Here is a 23,209-nt window from a genome sequence, read left to right on the forward strand (position 1 = left end):
ATAATTCTGTGAAGAGCTAGCTTTCAGTGGGTTTTTAGAGATCCTTTGGAAAAGAGATGCAAGGCAGAAAAGAGGAAGTAGTTTTCAAAACTGTAAGTTGGCTGGGTGTTCAGAGTGATAGCATCAAGCAGAGACAAAGGTACCTATCTATGTCAAGGGGAGGAGATTCAACAGCCACACTAGCCAAATGGGAGAAGGAGTTTCAGTAACATGTCCTCTGTCAGGAGGCTATATGTCAGTCTGTTTATCCTGAAATCTCACCACCTGCAACACAGGCAGCATTTGGAAATAATTTTTAAGGCATCTGAGTGCCTGAAAGAATGCCCAACTGGCTTTATTTGTTCATTTTTCAGCTTGCAACATGTTACAAAGAACAACCTTAGCACAGGTCTAGGGTAGTGGAGGTTGGGGATAGCTGAAGGTAGCCATTGGAGGTAAATACAAATTTGATAATAATGGAGGAACTGAAATAAACTTTGTAGAGTACTCACAGGAATTGAAAAAGATATAGCAAAATGGGGTTATTTATTACATCTCTTTTGCCTTGAGGTCAGCATTTTTTTAATGTTTGTTTATTTTTGAGAAAGAAAATGCTCGGACAGGGGGTAGGGGAGAGGCAGAGAGCTAGAGGGGGACAGGGAATCTGAAGCAGATTCTGTGCTGACAGCAGAGAACCTGGAGCAGGGCTCAAACTCACAAACCGTGAGATCATGACTGAGCCAAATTAGGATGTTTAACCGACTGTACCACCCAGGCGCCCCTTGAGGACAGCATTTTATCACAACACAGCATAATCACTGATTATTACTTTAAACGTGACATGCAGGTAAACAATTTTAAAGTTTATAAAACCTTTAGAAGCTTTTTCACATGTTATCTCAAACTGATTCTGACAATGACAATAATCCTCTGTAACAATCATGGAAAGCATTATTGTCTCTAACTTGGAAATAAGGAAGTGACTTAGTTTAAGAAGGTGACATGTTCAATTCTCTTGATTCTAGGTCCAGTTTATAGTAAAAAAACTTGAGTCATTAAAGTTTAAATCTGTTGAGCCAAAATTTTCCATTAAAAATTAGCAAAAATCTTTGAACATTTTGACCTGTATGCTTCAACTCTTGGGAAAGTTACTTTTAACTCATTCATTCTCACTTTGGTGAGGGCCTATGAGGTAATAACACCCTGTGCCAGAAAAAGGTAGAGGTGTGGTATTTGGTCCCTACCATTCAGGAAATGATCATTTAAGGAATAATATGAAGCACAAACCTGTTAGCAGAAGGTAAGGTGGACTAGCACTAACTAAACAAGTCCTTATAGTTAGTTACGGACTGGAAGGGAGCATGTGTCACTTCCAAGGTGTCATTTGACTTGTGATAAGTAGGTTTACACAGAGGACACTGAGAGAGATGTATTGCACATAGAGTGCATCTTTAATAAGAGGAGGAAATGCTGGGCACATCCATAAATGCAAAGTTCCCTTGCCTGCCTGAAGCATGGAGTGAATACAGGGCAATCTGAAAAGAAAAAAGGGGAAAAAAACGAAAAATATTGAAAACGCATTCACTCATTCAGCAGATATGAACTGAGAAGCCAGGCTCTGCTCTACACTCTGGGCATTCATCAGTGCGCAAAGTAGACGAACTTCCCGCCTTTAAGAAGCTTATGTTCTAGCAGAGAGGTAGATAAAACAAACAAATCAATACATCGTGAAGTATCAGGAATTGATAAATGGTAAGAAAGAAAAAATAAAGCAGGCTGAGGTGATAGACCCTGGGTGGTAGCAAACAGGGGTGCATTCAGGTAGGAGTCCTGTTTTAGACAGAGCCACTAAGAAGAGTCTGAGTGACAGAGAGTTCAGGAGACCAGAACAAAGTGAAAGAGTGAGATATGTAAATTCCCTAGGTCGCAAACATCCCCAAGCTTATTCTCTTCCCAGAAAAAAAAAAATTAGAAACCCTTTTTGGTGAGAAATAGTTCTAAGTAATTAGCTCTGAGGTCACCTGGACCTTAATGAACTTTGTCTTACAAGATTTTGCAGATTAATCCCAGAACCTTGTTTCCTCATTCTCCCTCATCACTTCTGTTCTCATGGGCAGAGCAGAGTTCTGAGAAAACACACACAACTGAGCTCAACCCTTGGCAAGGAGTGTCACCAAATTACCCTCAGCTTCCTATATATCCTTCAACCCTTCCCTCCCTGCTGTAGAAATAGGTATCCAAGAGATGACCAGTGGTGCCTCTTGTTCTATGTGCCCTTTCCCCCACTCACCTGTTTCCAGCCAACCTCTCCTCCCCATGGTGCCCCCCTAACTACACTAAATGCCACTCTGAAAGACCCCATTCAACCCTAGATATAGGCTACCTCCTTGACTTTTGCTCATTCTGCTTTATCAAATTGTTTATCCAGAATGAAATGATAAAATATAGTAGGAGAAAAAGAAATAAGACTTGAGAGTTAACTAGGATCTACTCATAGCAGTGGTTGAATGTTGAGCCAAAGCACAGGCTGCAAACTCAAATGCACACCAGGACAAGGCATGAATACCAGTATATGTAGAAGGTCTGTGAGACAATGAGAGCCAAGCTTGTTATATTTCACTTGAGAATAACATTGTATGGCTCTATCACCCTTCAATGCCCTAGGATCTAAACAAAACAACCAGGCAGAACATGAAAGAATCCATGTGGCACATAGGCTGTCAGTTGGCCCCCCATGGTCTCAATATGGAGAGCTGCATCTGTGTGTAAACGGGAGGAAACCATGGAAAGGTTTTAAGCAGGGGGTGGCATGATCAAGCAATAGTGTACAGGATGAATCTGCTAGCTGGCATCATACTAGTAAACTTCTGGACCAGGGCTTGAGGAACTAGGGAGACCTGTTTGTGAGGAGTATTGAGGACCTAGATTGCTTTACTGACTGTGGGAATATTTTAAAAGTTGACTAAAAAGAGATTGAAAATGAGGAATCAAAATGACTTGGTAACATAGTGGAGAGGGGCAGAATCAAAATAATTATATGGTCTAATCACTGATAATGGAGGAGGGTTTGAAGCAAGGAGGAAATCTAGTGCTTTCTGAACTAAAGTTCTTGTCCTAAGCCCCATTCGAATATACAAAAATGAACCAGCCAGTGCTGTAATCAGGAAGTATGCAAAGTTCTTTTTTTTTTTTTAATTTTTTGTAATGTTTATTTATTTTTGAGAGGGAGAGAGAGAGAGAGAGGCAGAGAGAAAAGGAGACAAAGAATCTGAAACAGCTCCAGGCTTTGAGCTGTCAGCCAGAGTCCATGTGGAGTCAAACCCACGAACTGAAAGATCATGACCTGAGCCAACTGAGCCACCTAGGCGCCCTAGGAAGTACGCCAAATTCTGAGTCTAAACAGAAAGTGAAATTAAAAGTAAATTCTGCTTCATTCAAATCTCCAACAGTGTGGATTAAGGTAACACATCAACATTTCTCTAATTTTTCTTAAAACTCAGAATTTTTCAGTGACGATAATGACCTGAGCTTAGGGTGTAAAACTGCTGTATTGAGATCTTGTAATCTAATCTGAGGCTCTGGAGAAAGGGGATGAATCTGGCATTACTGTCTTGAAAAATATGTGAACTTAAGGTTGGGAATTGATTCAAGAATCCTTCTGTTGTAACGACTCAACTCTTTTTTGGAGATCTAAATTTAGCCTTTCCCAAACACTGGCTGCAATTCCTGTGTCTTCGATGTTTTGTTCACTGCAATGCTACTGAAGGTGGTCAATAATATAAAGGAAAGTTCCCTAGACTAAAGATCAAAGGACTGTATTTTAGTCCTAATTTTGCTTCAAATTCCCCATGTGATTTTGGGAAAGTCACTTCTCAGCTTCTTTATCTGGATGCCAAAGACTTACACTTGCTGGCCTAAGTCCCTATCAGATCTAACATTAAAGGCCATATGAGTAAATAGAAATGCCTTTCTCTTCAGTCTCACCAATAAAATACAGCTTTCCAGGAGTATGTCCATTACAAGTATGGGAAAAAACTAATCTTAAATTTAGGCCAGAGATTCCAAGTTATAATAATTTAATATTTTACCTTCATTATGTGCTTTGTATATGCTAATTTCAGTGCTATGCCAAATTCTTCACATGAATTATTTCATTTAATTCTCCTAAAGTAAGGATGGTATGATTATTACACTGTTTTTTTAAGGTGAGGAAACTTATGCTCAAAAAAATAAGAAAATTTGCCCAAAAATCATACAGGTAAGTGTGCTGGAACTCGTATTGGAATCTAAACACTCTGATTCTCAAGCTCATGACCTATCAAATAAGCAGTTTCATTTTTTAAGCAATCATAAATTTAAGCTAATAAACCAATGATGGTTTTGTGTGTCAGAGGTTCTTGGAACACTAATGTTTGGTAGCCATGATTCAATGCTTATCTAAAAAAGAGAAAAGTGTCTTTTTTTTAATAAAAAAAATTCCCCAGTTTTATTGAGACATAATGAACATATAACATTATGTAAGTTTAAAGGGTACAGAGTGTTGATTTGATACAATAATGTATTGGAAAATGATTACCACCATAGCATTAGCTAACACCTCCATCCCATTACATAATTACCATTTCTTTTTTGTGGTGAGAACATTACGGATCTACTCTTTTGAAGGTACATTGAGAATCTATTCAACATTCAAGTATAAGATACAGTATTATTACCTATAATCATCATGCTGTACAATAGATCCCTAGAAGTTGTTAAATCTTTTAACTATAATTTTGTACCCATTTCCCCCACTGCACAACTCCTGGTAACCACCATGCTACTCTCTATTTCTCTGAGTTCAGCTTTTTAAGCTTCCAAACATACTTGGTGTATAGTACTTATTTGCCTTTCTCTGTTTGATTTATTTCACTTAGCACAATGTCCTCAAGTTCCATCCATTTTATTGCAGATGGCAGTATTTCCTTCTTTCTCATGGCTGAATAACATCCCATTGCAGAAATACATACCACATCACCTTTACTTGTTGATCCATTGATGGACACTAGGTTGCTTCCATATCTTGGCTTTAGTGAATAAGAAGTGTCATCATTTGACCATTAGTCTATTCTTCTTTTTGTTTTTGTTGTTCTGGTTCCTTTAACAATATCTGTTTGTCTACATTAATATTACAAATTAGAAAATTAAAATAACTGGATAATTAATTCTAAAGAACTTGTTAAAGATAAAAAAGAAAAGGAAAGGAAACCATTCACAGATTGAGTTGGAGTTGGAAGTAAGTAGAGGCAGCTGGCAGGATGGGAGTCAGAGCTGAATCATGTAAACTAACCGTATTGTTTGTCCTAATTTTATATTTTATATTTTTACCCATTGGATAAGAAGAAATAATCTTAATTCTATTTAGAGGCAGTGAATTCAATTTGATATAATTTCATTTTCAAAGGTAGCCTAAGATGACAAGCACCAAAACAACTTTTTAAATATTTTCACTAAGAATATTATGAACTCAAAATTTTATTCTATAGTTTTTGATATATTGGAATTATGCCAAAGTTAAAAACCTAACTTGACCAGCAACTCTTCCACCCATGGCTATAGAATAAGGCCGTTCAGAAGATGTTATTTATTGAAAGAGATAAAGTTCAATGCTATTAATAATAATATCTGGCATCCAAAAAATATAGAGTTTCTTTGTGACTCATTAAGACAAAATAGAGACCAACTGTGCAGCTTATTCTCAGGTGTCCAGAATACTCTTAGAATGATGTAGACAAATGTTAAAAGCATTTAACATGCAATGAATTTGCATACCTGCCTTATGCTCTTTGCATAGGAATATAGAGGGAATTCTATACATGCAATTTTGAGGCAGAGTCCTTTCATATGAACTCTAAATGATTTTTATTTGTAATAACCAAATGATAGCTCAATTTCTACTTTATTGTGTGGTTATTGGCTTGATTCTGACAGAGTGCAGGTTTTCTCCATTCACATATTCACTTTTATTTTTTTTAAGTTTTGTTTATTAATTGGATTCTTTTTTTACATGCTATAAATGTTTTTGTTTTTTGTTTTTTTCCTTCTAGATCAAATCCACACATTGATCAGTGTGACGTAACTAGAGCTAGTGCAGTGCTGGAGAATATTGTGAGATTTAGCCTGGATATTAATCTGTCTTCTGGAAAATAGATTTCTGAAACGGCCAAATCATGCAGAAAACTAATATTTAATATTTATATGGGATTTTACTGTCCAACCATCATACCCAAAATATGCATTTGTTCTCAATTTTCAATGCCATCTATTGATCAGTTCAATAAGGGCCCTGGGGTTTAGTATCCACCAACGGGGAACCATTTCTTTGGAATGAGCTAAGGTTCCCCAGCATGGTCATTACCCTTCACTATGATTGGTCCATCCAAATCTTACCTCCCTGGGCTTTATCACATCTGAGAAGATTGGTCAGAGATGCTGCACTATATATCATCTTGCACAGCAAAGGTCTTGAAATCATGAATATCATCCTTCGATCAGAGGAAGATTTGAGATACAGGAAACCAGGAAAAAAGCTGAATGTTTTGAGTTTTGCTGCTCATCAACAAATTGCATTTCTGGCTCTAGAGAAACTCATGGATGATTTGAGTTAACCTGTGGCCATTGACCTCTAGGCCAAGTCAGCCGGTGGTTTTGAAGGGTTTTATAAAAGCACATACAGATCTTGTGGTGGTAAAACAAGGTAGGACATTGCTCTAGCTGTTTAGTCTCTTGTGATTACTTTCCTAATGGGTTACATCTTTTTGCCAGAAACACATTTCAGCAGTCATTTATGGAAATCTCAGTAAACTGTGAAAAACTTGGAAGAAGAAGCAGCTCCATCATTTCTTAAGGAAATCTCGGTAAAGATGGGAACACAGAGTGCAGAAGCATAAACAGCTAGAGGGAGAATCACTAGAAGGACACACCAGTATGTGTCTGTAATAAGGTAAACATGTTTATGTGCTGGGGGGAGGATGGTGATGGATGGCACAGAAAGGTGAAATAGGGCAGGCTTCTCAAAGGAGGTGAGTCTTGATATGGGACTAGACAGAAATGCAAATGAGATTTAGCTTGAGAGAGAAGAAGGAGAGTGTGTGTACATTGCCCAAGAAATGGCATGACTCAAATCCAGGAGGCAGGAACAAGTCTGGAGAATTGACAAATATAGTCAATTTGATCAGTTCATGGTTATTGAACACTACATGCTATATGCCAGGCACTGTTCTAGGCATGGAATGTGTAGTGGTGAAATATGTGGAAAGGGACAACCAGGACAAGAAAATAAATTAAATGGACAAGGTAAATGATAAATGCTATGAAGGAAATAAAATAAGGTGCTAAAATACAAAGAAAGGGTAGCTGGGGATTGGAACTAATTTATCTAAGTGGTCAGGAAAGTCCCTGCCAAAGAGTTGCATTTAAACTGAGAATAGTGTTTTTTTAAAAAAGGAAAAAATCATGAGGACATCTTTGGGTAGAGTATTCCCAGAAAAGGGAGCAAGAAGTACAAAGGGTCTGAGGTTTGACTGATTGACCAGCATGGCTTGAGGACAGTGACAATGGATAGAAGTAGAGTAGAGAGGGGTCAGATCATAAAAGACTTTGAGCCTCTTGCAAGGAGTTTAAACTTTTACTCCAGTGCCATGGGGATTCATCAGGAGGTTCTGATCCGATGTATGCTCCATAAAGCTCAAGTATATGTTAAGAATACATTATAGAGAGGGGGACGTAGAGAACAATAATCATTTAGGAGGTCATTGCAGTGGTAGAACCAAGAAATACGGGTAGCTTAAGCCAGGCTAGTGACCATGCTTCTGGAGTGAAGTGATGGAACTTGGCATTTGTTTTAGAGGGTGAAACAGACAGAATTTGGTGATATATTAGTTATGTGAGATTAGAAAAAAAGAGGAATCAGTGGTGCTTCATAGTGGATGATTTGGTTGTCCAGGGCCAGGGTCCATCTGGGAGGGAAGAGGAGTCTAGTTTCAGTGCTTTCCCACATTTTATCAGGGACATCCAATTGCCAGTTAGAAAAACCTAGATACAATGGCTTAACCACACAGAGGATCATTTTCCTCTTGCAACAAGAAGTCCAGAAACAGGACAGCTCAGGTATGTTACAGCAGTGTTCAGTGTTGTCCAGGACCCAAGCTTCTTCTACCTCTCTGCTCAGCACCCTTGGCACGTGGTCTTCCTTCTAATACAGAATTATTTCTGCACCTCTAGGCATCAAGTCCACATTGTAGGTGGGAAGAAGGGGGAAAGAGAGGGGGAGAAAAAGGCAAAAAGGAACATTCCAACTGAGTGTAATTCCTTTTACAAAGTTTTCTCACCCAAATACTGACCAAGCCAGAATGAGTCATACTGCCCCACCAAGCTGCAAGGGAATGTGAAGAGGTGGTTCTTTTATCTGGACTCACTATCTTCCTGAGTAAAATCAGAATTCCATTGGAAGTGAAAAAGGAAAGTGAGTAGGTGACTTTAGCAATGTCTGCTACATATCACTTCTTTCCCACCTTAGGTGCTCACTACCCTCTGAGGACTCCTGTGACCACCCTCCCCCCCCACCCCACTTCAAACCCACCCGCAGTACACTTCGGACAGTCCTCCCCCAGGCCCAGGTCTTTGCCCCTCCCCCTGGGGATTCTTCATTGCAGCCTCAACTCTCATGGATCTGTTCTCAGGCCAACATAGTATTGGGTAGGAACTTTATCATCAATTTCTTCTCCCTGAGGTAACATGTGACCAGTAATGTTGTTTTTTGTTTGTTTGTTTTGTTTTGTTTTGTTTTGTTTCATTTTTTCAAGTGACAAAGAGTCCACCCAAAGGAAATAGTTTTTAAGAATATCATTTTGGGAGATGTGGGAAACTGGAGGGGAGATTTTTTTGAGTAAAGGTGGAGGACTTTTCAACATGTCTCACGTAACTAACTTTAGGCTATTTCTGACTCTTCTTATGATTAATTGGTTCTCTTCATACTCAGTCCCCTAGTAGGTCTAACATGTAGGATGATTTTGCAGGACAATGTCAACAGACTCTTATGGATACCTTTCTCCCTCTCTCTCTCACTGTCTGTCTCACACACACAAGTACAACTTAACCTAAAATATAAAAATAATCTAGTCAACAATCATTCTTTGAGAAGCAATAAATCACTACTTCATATGCAGAGCTAAAACTAATGGTGCAAATAGCAGAAAAAATATTAGATTTTTTGCTTTCCTCATGTAGGCTTACTATAAACAAAATTTCACAATAGTGAAAATTATTCTAGGCGTGTGGAATTCCTTTACACGTGGTAGCTGCTACCAAATCCAAATAAGACCCCAAGTTCCAAGCAAATCGTTTAGATCGCCAGCCTCATCTTTCCAATCTGTATTGTAGATACACAATAAATTGACTCACAATTATCCTGACAGCCCCTCTTTTTTCCCTCCGAGTCCTTCTTACTCTTTATCTAACCCTAGAGATTTTTTAATTCTTCCCTCCTTCTCCAATAAAAATCTGCTCTGCCAGTTTGTTTCTTAATGGAAGTTTAAAGTTCAAAGAATAAATCTATAATTCAATTTCAAGTATTATCAAGGTGATGAGGTATAGAGATTTGTCAGAATATCTATGTACCTATTATAGTCTGAGAACTGGAACTACTTTGCCGGCAAGCAGAGAGAGCTAGACATTTCTGGGAGTTAGGTCCCCCATGGGGTACAAATGGTACAAAGTATGAAAACAGCTCCTTGCCTTCAGTAGGGGAAAACTTAAAAGGTATAGTTTCCATTCCAGAGCTTCTCCAGAGATCAGGCTGAAGCTGGACCCAACCTGGCTTTTTCCCCTACCCTGTCCTGCTTCCTTCACTCCTTACTGGTTTTCTGGAAGCATGTTTTTAATAAATCAGGGTCTGCTTTCTGAGAACACAACCTAAGACATCACTCATATTCACAAGTATTCAAATCTCTGATTAAGGGCCCCTTAGGTTTAAAGACAGTGCTGAACTACTAATATCTTAGTTTTGGTGTCAAATTGATTGGGCATGCCCATGTCAGTTGTTTAGTGACTAAGGATCCTGGTAGGGTCATTCAAATTCTCTGAGCCTCAATATCCTTGTCTACTATGAGTATGAAGGAGACCATGTAAGTAGAATGCCCAGAACTGTTCATTATTCATGATTGGCAGCTACTAAATAAAATTTTACCCCTGTTTTATTTAAAAAGACAACCTAGATTCACTAAGATTATAGTTTGGGAAGTTTTAGAAGTCAAATATATCACCTCCAGGTTTGATAAGCTGTGTTCTGAAGGTATAGTTCATTATTTTCTTGGTTTCTCTTGTATAACCTGGCTGGTGGCTTCTTCATTTCACAGAATATTTGCAGTAATGGATTTTGAGCCAACCCATTCACGGATTGGTTTTTCCTTGCTTTCATGAACCACTGTATGTATGTACATATATACATACATATATACATATATACATATACATATATATATATATATATATATATATAATTTATTTTCAAATTGGCTTCCATATAACACCCAGTGCTCATCCCAACAGGTGCCCTCCTCAATACTCATCACCCACTTTCCCCTGTCCCCCACTGCCCATCAACCCTCAGTTTGTTCTCAGTATTTAAGAGTCTCTTATGGTGTACCTCCTTCCCTCTCTCTAACTCTTTTTTCCTCCTTCCCTCCCCCGCTGGTCTTCCGTTAAGTTTCTCAGGAGCCACATATGAGTGAAAACATATGGTATCTGTCTGTTCTCTGCCTGACTTATTTCACTTAGCATAATACTCTCCAGTTCCATCCACATTGCTACAAATGGCCAGATTTCAATATTTCTCATTGCCAAGTAGTATTCCATTGTATATATAAACCACATTGTCTTTATTCATTTGTCAGTTGATGGACATTTAGACTCCTTCCATAATTTGGCTATTGTTGAGAGTGCTGCTATAAACATTGGGGTACAAGTGCCCCTATGCATCAGCACTCCTGTATCCCTTGGGTAAATTCCTAGCAGTGCTATTTCTGGGTCATTGGGTAGATCTATATTTAATTTTTTGAGGAACCTCCACTCTGTTTTCCAGAGTGGCTGCCCCAGTTTGCATTCCCACTAACAGTGCAAGAGGGTTCCCATTTCTCCACATCTTCTCTGGCATCTATAGTCTCCTGATTTGTTCATTTTAGCCACTCTGACTGGCATGAGGTGGTATCTCAGTGTGGTTTTGATTTGTATTTCCCTTATGAGGAGTGACATTGAGCATCTTTTCATGTGCCTGTTGGCCATCTGGATATCTTCTTTAGAAAAGTGTCTATTCATGTACTCTTCCCTTCTTCATTTCTTCACTGGATAATTTGTTTTTTGGGTGTGGAGTTTGGTGAGTTCTTTATAGATTTTGGATACTAGCCTTTTATCCGATATGTAATTTGCAAATATCTTTTCCTAGTCTCTCTGTCGCCTTTCAGTTTTGTTGACTATTTCCTTTGCAGTGCAGAAGATTTTTATCTTGATGAGGTCCCAATAGTTCATTTTTGCTTTTAATTCCCTTGTCTTTGGAGATGTGTCAAGTAAGAAACTGCTGCAGCTGAGGTCAGAGAGGTTTTTCCCTGCTTTCTCCTCTAGGGTTTTGATGGTTTCCTGTCTCACATTCAGGTTCTTCATCTATTTTGAGTTTATTTTTGTGAATGGTGTAAGAAAGTGGTCTAGTTTAATTCTTCTACATGTTGCTGTCCAGTTCCCCCAGCACCATTTGTTAAAGAGACTGTCTTTTTTCCATTGGATATTCTTTCCTGCTTTGTCAAAGATTAGTTGGCCATACTTTTGTGGGTCTAATTCTGAAGTCTCTATTGTATTCCATTGGTCTATGTGGATGAACCACTGTTTAAAGCCAACTTTTCTCAAATAGTCCAGTGAAGAAATGGGCAGAAGACATGAATAGATACTTTTCCAAAGAAGACATCCAGATGGCCAACAGATACATGTAAAGATGCTCAACATCACTCCTCATCAGGGAAATACAAATCAAAACCACACTGAAATACCACCTCACATCAGTCAGCTAAAATTAACAACTCCGGAAACAACAGATGCTGGTGAATATGTGGAGAAATGGGAAGCCTCTTGCACTGTTGGTGGGAATGCAAACTGGGGCAGCCATTCTGGAAAATAGAGTGGAGGTTCCTCAAAAAATTAAAAATAGAACTACCCTACGACCCAGCAATAGCACTGTTAGGAATTTATCCAAAAGATACAGGAGGGTTGATGCATAGGGGCACTTGTACCCCAATGTTTATAGCAGCACTTTCAACAATAGCCAAACTATGGAAAGAGCCTAAGTGTACATCAAGTGATGAATGGATAAAAAAGATAAGGTTTATACATACAATTGAATACTACTTGGCAATGAGAAAGAATGAAACCATGCCATTTGCAGGAACATGGATGGAAATGGAGGGTATTAAGCTAAGTGAAATAAGTCAGTTCAGGGAAAGACAGATATCATGTGTTTTCACTCATATGTGGAACTTGAGAAATTTAACGGAAGACCATGGGGGAAGGGAAGGGGAAAAAATAGTAACAGAGAAGATGGGAGGCAAACCATAACAGACTCTTAAATACGGAGAACAAACTGAGGGTTCTTAGTGGAGGGGCGGGAAGAGGGGGAAATGGGTGACAGACACTGAGGAGGGTACATGTTGGGATGAGCACTAGGTGTTGTATGTAAGTGATAAGTCATGGGAATCTACCCCCCAAACTAACAGCACACTGTATATACTGTATGTTAGCCAACTTGACAATAAATTACATTAAAAAATTAAATTAAAAAAATAAAGCCAACTTTTCAATCACGACAAGAAGAGAAAGAGGACACATATGCCAAAGGTATTGCCACTTTCGGAAACTTTGGGAGAATCATTCTTAAACTGAACCTTGGTCTTTGTTGCCTTTTTTTTTTTTTAATATTTCTTGTTTCAAAATGTGAGCCATCAATTTGTTTTATCCGTTGACATATTATATAATAACCCCAATCCGTCTAGAATTTAACATCATTCTCTTTAGGATGTTGTTATACCAGAAGCTTTTTTAAAAAAAGAAAAAAAAAAAACAAAGTGATTTATATTTTATTTGTATTCATATGAAAACAGCGTTCTTTTTAAATCTGTGTTACTTGGCCAATGATGACATTCAGAATCACCTAAAGCAGCTCAGCAAAATGAGCAGCCCAGAAGGAGCCAGGCCATCATAGGCCAGCAAGGAGCCCTACTCTGTTTTTCTCTCTGTCCTCCACAGTGACCGGCCTCCATGGCTGAAGAGGAGAAATGGTTCCATAACACTAGACACTGAAATTCCCTAGATTTCTGCTTAATGCTGGTAAAAGTATTTGCTTTGAAATACTGGCAGAGCAGATCGAGGGGGACAAGTGACTACACTCCGCGTGACACATATCCTAGTTTTTCCCTGATCACACAGACAGCAATTTAATTAGCCTACTCATTTCCACTTAAAAATGATCCTCTGCTTGAACTTCAAGTGTGTTTTCTAACTGAATGTTCATTTAAGGCCAGGTCAGTCTCTTTCCTGGCAGCTTTTTGATTAAGGTCATTTTTCATATGAATAATCATGGAGGGTAAAGTAAAAATATAGTTATTAAAGCCTTTTAATTAACATGCGATGCAAGTATAATTGCCGTTTCATTCTATTAGAATTAATTTTTTTATCCTTAGAAACCTCCACCAACTTCTCATTTTTAAGACACATAAGTCAATGTTTCGAAAATATTTTATGCAATCCTTGAATATCTGCATTGCCTCAAGTGACTTGTGCAGTTGTCTGGATCATGACTTTCCCAGAAAATACTGGCTTAACTTTCGGCTTCTCTTACATGTCCAACCCAGACTTTAATGGTTGACCAAAAAAGGACAACCGAATTAATGCTACAATCTTACTATCTGCATAATAACTGCAGCAATTAAGTGGGTTCTAGGAAGAAGCAATACATGCTAAATTCTCAATCTGTTTAGTTAAGAATACAAGATTCAAGGGAAATGACGTAGCTGGCCAAGCACTAGTAGAGGCAGCATATCTTTTGGGCATTTCTTTGTCCCCTTCATTCCTTAAAGGAACACACACTTGCTGGTGACACTTGCTATGCAGGAAAAGTTCTGCCAAAATTGAGAAAGCAGCTAAATTCTTGTCTAGCAACAAGTGTTCTGTACTTGGAACTTACATCACCAGTCCTGGAAGAACTTACACTCATACCCCATACACTTCCATTTAAGGCAATGTTAATCTACATGGGTTCTTCCAGGTTTGTGAACAAAACAGCCTTCGTGGGCCACATTTTCATTTGGGGGGAGAAATCAGAGGGAATGCCCATCTGTCTCTTAGCCATTTGCACCACCAGTGTCTAGTGTCACAGACTTTCACTCCCTCATAGTCCTATAGCCTTGCCTCCCTCTCCTCTCCTGGCTCTAGCACACTTCACTGAATGATTTTTTTACTGAGTTTGGTCATAAGACTACAGTCATAATGCCCTCTCCCCAGCCCCTACCATGATCCTAACCTCTGTTAGAAGTATGTGCTCATAGAATTCTGGTTGAATCAGACTCCTTAAAAAAGAGATCGTTGTTCTGCAAAATTAACTTGTAGGGTAGAAGCAAAAATTACAGTCCTGTATATACTGCTACCTTCTTTAGAGTGCTTGGCCAATGTCATATGCTTTATTAAAACTGAAGGACTCATTTTTTAAAATAGAATTCTGTAGAATTAAATAGCACAAACATTTTTCTTTTAAGTAGGCTAGGCAGTTTCTGGTAATACTTCAAGCTATTTTGTCTCACCAAAGCAAACTGCAATCTTATCCAAACAGATAAAACATGCTTAATAAGCCCTGGTTAGTGCTGTCAAAAGCCAGATGCCTTGAAAGGGGTGTTAGGAGGGGAAAGCTGGTCTAAGAGTTGTTACCAATTTAAAGAAAGTAGAATTTTCAGATTACTGGACCTGTATCCATTCCATTTTTTGGGTCATTGTACCGTGGTGGAGACCATCTCTGGGACAAGCCATCCGGAGAAAATAAAGATAGAATTTGGTAATTACTCAGTGAATTTGATAGATGTGGCTGACCAGTCGGTAGGCTTAAAACTTCTTACTTCCTCTGTAGATAGGCAGAAGCTTAAATTACTAATGACCTCCTTGGCCTGCCTGCTTTCATTGCTGAATCAATGAAGCAAAGATAAAATAAGACTATGACTCAAGCTGTCACACAGCGAGTGAAAGAATGAGCAATGTCTTTGGAGTCACACGGTCACATCCACATCTTGGTCTTGCTGTGGAACTAGCCATTGTGATCTTGGGCAATTCGGTTAACATTTTGGAGACTCTGTTTCCTCACCTGTGAAATAACACCTACCTCACACATAAATAATAAGAGGATTAAAAGATAATGAAAAGTATGTCACTCAGTTTTGTTTCCCATTTCCTTCTGCAACAGAGATTTATTTATCATACAACAAACAAAGGGCAAGGAGACATTCTTTGATATTTTTGCTTAGCAGTGCAGAACTTGAATTTATGCTGGTGTTGGAGATTACTGCCTTTTAAGGAAGTAGAAACATCAAAAATGTTTTTATTTTTTCAAGCAACAAAGTAAGATTTGGCATTATTTTCAGATCCCAAAAGTAGTACATTGTGTCTTCAAGGAAGTCCAACGATAAAAGAAATAAAGGGAAGAGTGGTCAGAGAATAGTATGATGGCCCATTGATCTCCTATAATGGCATCAAGTATCCTTCAAAGCATCAGGACCTTCCTCTAAGTTACCTGGCTTAAGTCATAGACATTGTAAAATACTCTGGTTTACAAATACTATTTTTCCCCCTTCATGTAAGTTAAGATGATTGAACTAAAGGAGGCCTCTTAGAAGATCATTTTGAAACTACGGTAAAAATGAGGACATATCTTATAGCCTACATAGTTTGTGATTTCAACTCTGTGAGTGGCACAACCTCGTCAGGGGTCAAGGTAAGACTGAGTTCTAATTTTATACACTGTCCTGACAGCAATGAGTTTTTCTTTACTTTCTTAAGCTTTCTCCCTTATTATCAAAATATTATGCTTGTTTCACAAAATAGAGATAGGAAAAAAAATAAATAAGTTACTCATAATCCCATGATCAAGATATAATTACTGTTAATATTAGTGTAAGCCTTCCAAATATTTTCTGTATATATGTCAGTATACAAGAGTGTATACAGTAGTTGAATATACCTATGATTTACAAAATAATGTTTAAGATTATTTAACTCCATTTTCACCTTAGTATGCCGTAACAATTGAAAGCTATTAAATATTTTTCTATAAGACTACATTAATAATTACTTAGTATTATACTGCATGGAAGTACCAAAAAAATTTTAATCAGCATCTTATTTTAAGACATTCACATTGTTTTAAATTGTTTTCTATAACTTTTTTCCTTAATGAGAGGAAGAATTCATACTTTTTACAGTCTTCATTATTTTCACAAATTTATAATATCCAACGATTATCTTAAAGAGTTTTGCAAATATTGGTAGAGCCATCATGATCACCATCATCATCAACATTGCCATCATCATCATCATCATCTCCTTACCCTGAGGCACCAAATGTAGACATAAAAACATTCAAAGAACCATGAAATATGCCTATGAAAAACATCTATAAAATGGCTATTTCAATTTATACACATATTATAACTACAGATGTGTAGATGTATATTATGAGCGATGCATCTCCATACATAACACAGCGTCTCTGCACACAGATACAGGTGTGCATAGATATAGATATATGAAAGTTCAAATGGCAGTTTACTTCAAGAGGGCAAGTTCCATTCAGCTTCCTAGGTTTCACATCCCAGCTCTACAATTTTCTACATGGGTAACTTGGAGCAAGTTACTTAATTTCCATGTGTTTCCATCTTTTCATAAGGTTGCTGAGAGGATTAAATTAGATTTCACATGTACACATTTAGCACTGTGTCTGATAAGGCACCAAAAAATGGTAACTATAAATACATCCTTCCTATAAAAGTTCCAAGGGACTTTAGGTAATTCAGAGCGTGAAAGCAGATCATGAAATGAAAGTGGCGCCATACTTGAAACCCAATAAAAGTGGAATATAATTTTAATTTTTCCACTTAATGACTATTTACTTTGGGGGAGTCAATGAACATATTTGGGCATTTTTGAGTTTAAAGTAAACTAGATGGGGAGGTGGATCCAGTAACTTCTTGAAGGTTTTCCACCTTATAGACCTATATTTTATTTGACTTATGCTGGTAGTCATAACTCTGGAAGGCTAGCACTGCAGTGCTAGAATGCGTGATAGTGATGAGCTAAAGTGGGATCTCATGATATGATTTGTTAATAAAGCTTGAAATTTAAAGATAAGTACCTAGGGAATGGATTATACAGGAGACACAAGGTTTTTTATTATTTTTAAGACCGACTTTTGCTGTAACACTTTTTGGAACATCTTATCACCTATTAATAGCATGCTTAATTGTATCACAATAATTTCTTTAAAATGCAGTCTACCATCCAGATGGCCAACCGACACATGAAAAAGTGCTCAATGTCACTCATCATTAGGGGAATACAAATCAAAACCACCATGAAATACCACCTCACACCTGTCAGAATGGCTAACATTAACAACTCAGGCAACAACAGATGTTGGCCAGGATGCAGAAAAAGAGGGTCTCTATTGCAGTGCTGGTGAGAATGCAAACTGGTGCAGCCACTCTGGAAGACAGTATGGAGGTTCCTCAAAAAATTAAAAATAGAACTACCCTATGACCCAGCAATTGCTCTCCTGGGTATTTATCCAAGGGATACACACGCTGTTTCGAAGGGGCACATGCACCCCAATGTTTATAGTAGTGTTATCCACAATAGCCTAAGTGTGGAAAGAGCCCAAATGTCAATCAATGGATGAATGAATAAAGAAGATGTGGTATATATATACAATGGAGTATTACTCGGCAACCAAAAAGAATGAAATCTTGCCATTTGCAACTATGTGGTTGGAACTAGACGGTAAGTCAGTCAGAGAAAGACAAATATATGACTTCACTCATATGAGGATTTTAAGATACAAAACAGATGAACATAAGGGAAGGGAAACAAAAATAATATAAAAACAGGGAGGGGGACAAAATATAAGAGACTCTTAAATATGGAGAACAACAGAGGGTTGCTGGAGGGGTTGAGGGAAGAAGGATGGACTAAATGGGTAAGGGGCATTAAGGAATCTACTCCTGAAATCATTGTTGCACTATATGCTAACTAACTTGGATGTAAATTTAAAAAATAAATTAAATAAAGAAAAAGAAAAAGAAAAAAAATATTCAGGCACTGGAATAATAAAAACAAACAAAAAATGCAGCCAACCTTTCTTTGAGTGAGGGCTGTTAGGAATGGAATCGTGCTAAGGATTTGCGACATTCAAAAACTACTTCTGATCAACATTTCCAGGTGTCTGTCTACACATCCGCAGGCAAATGGAGTAAAAAACATTATACCTTGGAAGCATGATTAAAGCTCCTTGATTTTAATGAACATTACTATGGTATCAACTATCCACTCCCCAAACTGGGTAGGTTCAAATTCCATGTCATTGTCTTTACTTTTGCTTATAGACCTTGCTTTGATTTCTTTCTGTATATATGATTTAAATGAGTTACTGAAGGGGTTCGGTTAGCCCAGGAAACAATAATTTGTACCTCAAAGATGGTTCTTGACTGTAGAAAATAAAGTATTTATGAGAAGTTCAACTAGTGTGAATCATTTTTTATTCTTTTATCAGGTTCCTGTTAAAATAGCTGCATTGGGGGTATCTGAGGGGCTCACTCGGTTAGGCATCCAACTTAGGCTCAAGTCATGATCTCACTGTTCATAGTTTGAGCCCCACATCAGGCTCTGTGGTGACAGCTCAGAGCCTGGAGCCTGCTTTGGATTCTGTGTCTCCCTCTCTCTCTGGCCCTCTCCCGCTTGTGCTCTCTCTCAAAAATAAATAAACATTAAAAAAAAATTAAAATAGCTGCATTGTATATTAGATTTAACTGGATGAATTTTCCAGGGGCACTAAGGTGGCTCAGCTGGTTAAGCAGACTACCTTGGTTTTGTCTCAGGTCATGATCTCATGGTTCATTGGTGAGATGGAGCCCCATGACAGGCACTGTGCTGACAGCACGGTGCCTGCTTGGGATTTCTCTCTCCCTCTCTCACTGCCCCTCCCAGCTTACTCTCTCTCTTTCTCAAAAATACATACATAAATAAATGAATAAGTAAACAAACAAACAAATAAACATAAAAAAATAATAACTGGATGAATTTTTCAGAGCACACAACTTTTTTCTGTACCATATTTGTATAACACCAGTAACCTTTTTAAACATTTTTTATGTTTATTTATTTTGAGAGAGAGAGAGAGAGAGAGCACAAGTGGGAGAGGGGCAGAGAGAAAGAGAGACAGAATCCAAAGCAGGCTCCAGACTCTGAGCTGCCAGCACAGAGTCCAACGCGGAGCTCGAACTCATGAGTATGAGGTCGTGACCTGAGCCGGAGACGGATGCTCAACTGACTGAGTCACTCAGGCGTCCCCACCAGTAACCTTCAGAGTTGCCAAAGATTTATGTAAACTGCTGAAAATTGTCTCTCCAGCTGTTTATAGTGCATTTGCGTTTGGAAGATAAGAATGTGGCACAGGTTAAAAAAAAAAAAAACACTTGGAGGAAATAGATAATTTGAATGTGTTAGTAGTAGATCTTTATATAGGAAGATACACATAGTCTATCTTGGATTAATTTTCTATCTTAAAAAAATAGAAGTTATGATTTTAATAATGTTGCAGAACATATCAAACCATGACTTAAGTTTTATAACATATGTAGATCAGTTTTTAGAATTTCGGACAGTGACAAAACTTTTTCTTTTTCCCTTGGGGACATTAAAGCATACTCCTTACTATGTCTTTGCTCCCTTTTACTCCAAACTCTGTGCAGTTTTTTCTTTTTTTTTTTTTTTAAGTTTATTTATATTTGAGAGAGAGGAACACAGACAGAGCATGAGTGGGGGAGGGGCAGAGAGAGAGAGGGAGACACAGAATCCAAAGCAGGCTCCAGGCTCTGAGTTGTCAGCACAGATCCTGATGCAGGGCTTGAACTCAAGAACTGTGAGATCATGACCTGAGACGAAATCAGATGCTTAATTGACTGAGCCACCCAGACGCCCCTGTGCAGTTTTTTCTTAGAGGAGGTAAAAGGGACCATAAAAAGCCACCTCCAAGAGTTTATTCCTCTAGTTCCTGAGTCTCACTGCATTATTACAGTGCAGGTGCTATATACAGATATACTAAATTTACCTGTAATCTATTACTGTCCTTATATCAAAAGTCAAGGAAAGATATGATAACAACCATCAACAATCTTACAGTGTTCTTGAAAAATGTAGCCTTGAAAATTATATGAAATGCATTTAAAAAATAACTGAAAAGAAGCATGTAGTTTAGGAAAAATCAAACTAGATATAAGTATCTCTAATGACTATGGGAAGTAATCCAATATAAAATCATCAGTGCAATTTACAAAAGGAATTATTCCACATTTGAAGTGCTAATGAATACTAATCTTTACTGGTGCTGATTTGTTTTTGATTGTCTTAGAAATATTTGTTTCCATCCACTAGTATTAACCTGTATTAATTCCAGACAATACAATTACAAGCCAAGTGACTTGGTTTATTTCAAACTTTTAAAAAAGTACCTTTCTTTTTATTTTTTTTTTAATTTTTTTTTCAACGTTTATTTATTTTTGGGACAGAGAGAGACAGAGCATGAACGGGGGAGGGGCAGAGAGAGAGGGAGACACAGAATCGGAAACAGGCTCCAGGCTCTGAGCCATCAGCCCAGAGCCTGACGCGGGGCTCAAACTCACGGACCACGAGATCATGACCTGGCTGAAGTCGGACGCTTAACCGACTGTGCCACCCAGGCGCCCCCCCCAAAAAAGTACCTTTCTTTTTAATCAAACAGTACTTTTTCTGACCTACATGAAATTGATGCCAAATGATATACATGTACACATACATAGATACAATACAAATTAATATACATTATACCCGAGTTGCTTAAAGATGATTAAATTTGACTTTATTTCCTCAAGACTTCGTTAAGAAGTACAGGAAACATCAGGGTACCTGGGTGGCTCAGTTGGTTAAGTGTTCAACTCTTGATTTTGGCTCAGATCATGATCTCACAATTCGTTAGTTCAAGCTCTACGCTTCTGTCTCTCCCTCGCTCTCTGCCCCTTCCCCGCTGGCACGCATGCTCTCTCTCTCTTAAAATAAATAAAAAATAAACTTAAAAAAAAGTAGAGGAAATATCAATGTTGAAAAGGAAATTGAGGTCAGAAATAATTGATAACCACAGCTTTCTTCCTCTACTGCCTTGGAAGGACATTTGCTCTTAATAGAGGCTATATGTTCTCGAAATACCAATTAAAATACTGACCATAGAGATTGCTTTTAAAACACATTTTCCTGAAATTACAATCCTATGTCTCTTTTATAGAAATGAGTTCATTATATGTCTTGATGAATCTCAAACATATTGGAAATTATTTGATACCTTTCAAAGTTTTTAACTAGTCTTAATATAAAATACGAGTGTTTTTAAATAAATCATTTTCTTAGCAGTAATGCACCCAAGGTATTTTCAGAATTTAGCACATGTCAATAGGTTACTTCAGCTACAACCAAAACCATATTGATAGAATTAATGCTGCTTAATAATGGGTACTGATTATTTTCAGTGCAACTACAAGATAGCATGTCAATGTTACGATGGTCTTAAAGTTTTCAGAAAGTCTGCTTATACATTAAAGGATCACAATGTATTTGAGGAGGAAGTAAATTCCATTTCTGGTGCAGAAGCCATAATGATCAAGTATGGTTGTTCTTATTTCTTAGATCTAGTTGCCATTCCTGACTTTGAATCTGGAGCCATGGAAAATTGGGGCCTCATCACATATCAAAAAACATCACTGCTCTTTGATCCCAAGACCTCTTCTGTTTCTGATAGACTGTGGGTCACCAAAGTCATAGCCCATGAACTAGCACACCAGGTACCTAACACTCATGACATTCTTTTGCTATCAGGCTAAAAAAAGCATTGTTTCAGATACCAGCTGTCTTCCTGAAACAACATAAAATTATATCATTTTACCTTTAGAGGGGACTTTGAAGACTCTCAAACCAAACATATGTGTCAAGTAGCAGAGTTCTCAATCTCTAGACTATGAGACTCACAAAGGAGTGTTGTCACAAGAGAAGTGGCCACTGTGTCCTCTAAAACTCTTCATGACAAAGCCTTCAAATATCTTTTACTAAAGAAGGTAGGGACTAAGCCGATATACGGGGCACAGAATTAGAAACTCTACAAATAGAAATTTCTATTAAAAATATTTCTCCTTAGTACCATGGCATTCCAATCTAGGGCAAAATCAAACCCTCTCAGTTTGAATATGTCATTGTATGGCCACAAAGAAGTACTTCACATCCAAGTACTCACAGGGTGCTGACCCTAGACACTACCCTAGACATTACTTAACTCTCTAAATTTCAGTGTCTTCATCTATAAAATTAAATTAATAGTAGTTCCTGCTTCTTGGAACTGTTGTTAAGAATTACAGGTAAGTGTCTGTACCTGCCATATAGCAGACCATCAGTCAGTGTTAGTTATTAATGATGACAACAGTGATCTCTGCTACTGCTACAATTTCTTGAAAGCTAATCTTTCCAAGGCCCATCTATCAACACTGTATTAGATACAAATATGAAACTATAAAACTAGCTATATAGATATCAGAGACTATTTCCACTCTATTCATTTCTGAAAGTCCCTAGTAGCACAGTGAATTATTAAGGGCCCCCAAATTCTCTCTCACCTAGTAGACAAATATCATTTTATTATAGAAGCTAGTAATATCTTATTAATTTTTAACTGTATCCTTTATCATTATTATAATGATAAGTTGGATTTTATTTAAACAGCAAACTAAAAATCCAATTACATAGGAGCCGTGCTCAGCATTGTACTTTAAGAACATATGTGCGGCTTATTCTGGTTTAGAATTTCCCCACTGGCCCATCTTAGGGG

General features: G+C 37.8%; 1 pseudogene; it reads left to right on the top strand.

Annotated features, from left to right (window-relative positions):
* Positions 1 to 1,253: 1,253 nt before the first annotated feature.
* The window catches only part of LOC123379277, a 44,583-nt pseudogene continuing 22,627 nt past the window's right edge, over positions 1,254 to 23,209 (top strand).

Source organism: Felis catus, chromosome A1 (assembly GCF_018350175.1).
Source record: "Felis catus isolate Fca126 chromosome A1, F.catus_Fca126_mat1.0, whole genome shotgun sequence".
NCBI classification, from domain to species: Eukaryota; Metazoa; Chordata; class Mammalia; order Carnivora; family Felidae; genus Felis; species Felis catus.